This window comes from Pseudophryne corroboree, chromosome 8 (genome assembly GCF_028390025.1).
Source record: "Pseudophryne corroboree isolate aPseCor3 chromosome 8, aPseCor3.hap2, whole genome shotgun sequence".
Lineage (NCBI taxonomy): Eukaryota > Metazoa > Chordata > Amphibia > Anura > Myobatrachidae > Pseudophryne > Pseudophryne corroboree.
In genome coordinates, this window is record NC_086451.1 from 457,653,487 (window position 1) to 457,657,753 (window position 4,267).

At 45.1% G+C, this 4,267-nt stretch overlaps 1 non-coding gene across 1 annotated transcript; it reads left to right on the forward strand.

Moving 5' to 3' along the window:
- Positions 1-3,428: 3,428 nt before the first annotated feature.
- On the forward strand, positions 3,429-3,538 carry TRNAL-CAA (transfer RNA leucine (anticodon CAA)). The gene is made up of 2 exons: positions 3,429-3,466; positions 3,493-3,538. It is a non-coding gene; the product is annotated as a tRNA-Leu (tRNA).
- The last annotated feature ends 729 nt before the right edge of the window (positions 3,539-4,267 follow it).

Here is a 4,267-nt window from a genome sequence, read left to right on the forward strand (position 1 = left end):
ATTAGCAGCCCGAATCCGAGCCTCGCCCGACATCGGAGGGCTAGGAGTAGGGGACTCCGTTTACAAGATTTCCTTGTTCGCAGACGACGTCCTCCTGTCACTTTCCTCACCTCACACCTCTCTGCCGAACCTTTTTACTCTCCTGTCTGAATACGGACAGTTATCGGGCTACAAAGTCAACTGGTCCAAGACGGAAGCTCTCCCCTTCCACATCTCCCCTCCCCAAATAGCTAACATGCAAAACAACTTCAAATTCACCTGGTGCACCTCTAAAATCCGATACCTGGGGGTCTATATTACGAGCCGCTATGGAGACTTGTTTAAGGAAAATTTCTCGCCTTTGCTTAAAAATCTTAAGGCCGATCTCCATAAATGGCAATCATTAATCATATCTTGGTTAGGCCGTATCATAGCTCTGAAAATGAATATTATCCCCCGCCTCCTCTATCTATTCCAAACGCTACCAGTGAAAGTGCCGGACTCGGTACTGGCACAAATTCATACGTGGTTGCTACGTTTTGTGTGGAGAAATAAAACTCCTAGGATAGGGTTCTCTACCCTCCGCAGATCAGTACAAGAAGGGGGGAGAGGATTCCCAGATATCCGCCTTTACTATCTGGCCACCCATCTCAGCCAAGCGGTTGCATGGTTCGCCCCTACGCAGTCCATACGTTGGCTCCAGTTAGAGAGGACACTTAGCCGCACTCCTCTATCATCTCTACTCCTATCCCCTCCTAAATCTAGATCTCCCCATTTGCAACTCCACCCGGTTCTGGAATTCACCTGTCAGATCTGGGACTATTGTACACGCCATTTCCACATGCTATCAGCCCCTTCGGCGCTTACTCCATTGTGGGACAACCCTTCGTTCGTCCCAGGCCATTCCATGACCCGCTAGCACTCATGGTCGACACATAACATCCGCTTCGTTCTAGATGTATTGTCCGAAGGGGCCTGTACACCCTTACCGGAAATTGCGTCAAAATATGACTTCCCGGATGCGAACCCTTTTACCTATCTACAGGTGAGACACTTTGTCTCGTCCTTAACAAGCACATCCCCATTCCAACCTCTCTCCACCCTGGAGTCCTATTGCTATTACAAACCGCTCGCTCGTGGAATCATCTCCCAACTGTATTACCTTCTCCAGGTAGGGGATAGGAAAACGACCCCGGCCTTTATACTCAAGTGGGAACAGGACCTTGGCCCGATACCAGATGACTATGACTGGTCAGATGTCTTTGCGGCTGCCGCGAAATCCTCGATTTCAACCCTAGTTAAGGAAAACGCATATAAAATCTTATATAGGTGGTATCTAGTCCCCTCTAGACTTCACAAAATGTTCCCCTCCTCCCAGCCACTGTGCTGGAGAGGATGCGGCGGACACGGCTCTTTCCTCCATATATGGTGGACATGCCCTAAAATCGAGCTATTCTGGGATTCAGTCGCCCACTTGTTGAGTACAGTGCTCCAGACCCGGATATACAAAGATCCTTGGTTCTTTCTGCTAGGCCTCCCCACTGCCAATGCACCTCCGAACTCCGGCAAATTACTGACACAGATCTTGAACGCGGCTAGATGCGCAATTGCCCTAAACTGGAAAAAGAGGGAGTCCCCCCCTATACAACAGGTCATCAACAAAATATGGTACTTCGCAAGCATGGAAAAAATCACTGCATACCTCCATAACAGATCTTTTCAGTTCCTTCAAGTATGGGAACTCTGGTTTGACTCACAGACCCCCGCACACGGAGCTCGACCCCCCGGGAGCTCGACGGCCATACTATTATGACCCCTGTACTCTCCTAACCCGACAAGTAGCTCAGAGGATATCCTCAACATATCCTTTTCGTGTTCCCCGAGTAGCACTTTCCATTTAGTACTAGCGCCATGCGCGTACCAACGCAAAACGGGGGCGTACCAGCGGCATTTCCCTAACCCTGCCACCTCTCCTCCTACTCTATTCCCTCCCCATCTCCCCTGTCTCTTTTTCTCGCCTCTCAGGTTCTATCTCTTTAGTCTCTACCCTCCTACAGTCATAATTACGAACCTGTGTGTCGGTTCCCACCCATCTGAATAGTCTCTGTCTACCCTGAGACATAACTCTTTGCTGTTTCTTTGCATTGTGGGAACCACATGTTCCTTATTTTAAGGTTATATATCTGTTATCGGTAATGTTATGTTAGACAGAACAGCCCATCCCATGTAAGGGGGAAGGCTGCAGTAATGTTTGTACCCTGTAAAGTTTATACCCTGAAAATTAAAATAAACAATTTAAAAAAAAAAAAAGTCACCCAGAGCAGATGTCACTATACACCAATACGTATGTCACTCACCATACAGAATACACCTATTACACACAGCCTATATCCACTGTCACATTATATTATCTTAGTATATTATTTATCAATGTTTGAATGTAATATTGCTTCAAAAAATAAGCACAACAGTAGCCTGACAGGTTCTATTGTATTAAATGGGTTAAAAATGGCTAGTAAATAGGGAGTGAGAAGCCAGAATATTACCTATGCTCACACAATACACGGAACCATACTATAATTACACATTCATTTCCTCAGGTCTTACAGCCAAAACCACAGCTGGGTTTTACTAACAGAACTTTGTAGCGATATATGGGCTGAGTCTTACTACAACAGTACAACCCAGAGGAAGCCTATGTTTTACCGGGGTGAAACGTGTACGTTGACTGCTATGTAAAGAATACAAGCCCTCTCCAAGCAGAGCACATTTGATAAAGGGGATAGGAATCCCCGAAACATGTTAGAGACCTGCCATTACATGTAACCAGCTTCAGCAACGAACTTCACCAGTGATCGAGTTAGTGGCGCATATCATCTATACCCTGTCCGTGACTGCAGCCAGATCCAGCCGTGAGTGGAGACCAGCTTCCGCACCAGACTCCCAGTGTTGTTCTTGCTGTGCTGCAAACTTCGTGATTTTATTGTATATCATCTTTTAATATTAAACATCAGCTTTTTGGACCATACATTGTACCCTCATGTGAACGCATGACAGAATTAATATGTAAGTGTTCAACTTTTATGAAGTTATCCCGTTTTATTATATATTGAAGAAATTATATCGGGGGTTAAAGATACCTTGTTTGGCCTGCGGGTGAGAACCCTAATGTAAGTTCTTAATTAAGAGGATGTGTTTCCTGGTGTACCACTCATGAATATTGAAGGATTTAAGAACAGTATACTGCAAGTGAACAGCGCCTACACACAGTTTTATTTTTTTTGCATTAGTGTCCTGTGGAGAGATGGATACTGATTTCTTCATTACAATTCATACATCTGATTACTGACACAAAAGGTTTGTAACAAGCATCAGATAACGCTAAAGGGCTTTTATAACCAGAACAAGAAACTCAGGTCTGTGGATTACATTCCGTGCATACATCAGGTGTCAGGATGGCCGAGCGGTCTAAGACGCCAGACTCAAGAGTGATTTCTTACCTGTATATGGGTGTTCTGGTCTCCGAATGGAGGCGTGGGTTCAAATCCCACTTCTGACATGTGATATTTTTGTGAACAAAATTGGTTGTATATTTCTCTGACATTTTCTAGGGGTAGGCAACATGTGGCTCTCTGCAATTACTTCCTAGCATGCCTTGCCACAGTTTTGCTGTTAATGCTTACTACAACTGTGCAAGGGCATGCTGGGAATTGTAGTTCCACAGCAGCTGGAGTGCCGCAGATTGCCTACCACTGAACTATACCATTAGATGTGATAAAAAAAATTAATCTTTAATAAACTGGGCCAAATCCTTATTCATCATCAATATACCTGCACTATATCATATATTTAAGCTATCCAGGATTATTCTGGTTATTTTTATTAAATAATCCAACAAACTACAATGGAAGCCCTGGACTCTCTGATACAAAGTCCAGCACCTCATCCATAAGGCCATGCAGTCAGAAACAGCGCTAAGAGGCAACGTTTTCCGGCTGCTTTATATAGCTGAAATTCACCATAATTGCCGGTCATCCTCCTCCCTTCTCCCTGAGGTTCCCTTCACTGCAGCCACAGAGGAACTGCACAGATCACTTTCTCTATTGGTTGATTTTACCAAGAGGAGGGGAGTTACTGTACCTCAGGCCACTCCTACCAGAGACTGGGCCTGCTCCCAGATTGAAGTACGTGGACACTGAACATCTCCGTCTATATCAGCTGCAGTTACAAAGAGGCCAAGATCATAACCTTTTATCTCTCTTAAGAATAGGAGCGGTGTCTCCCCAGA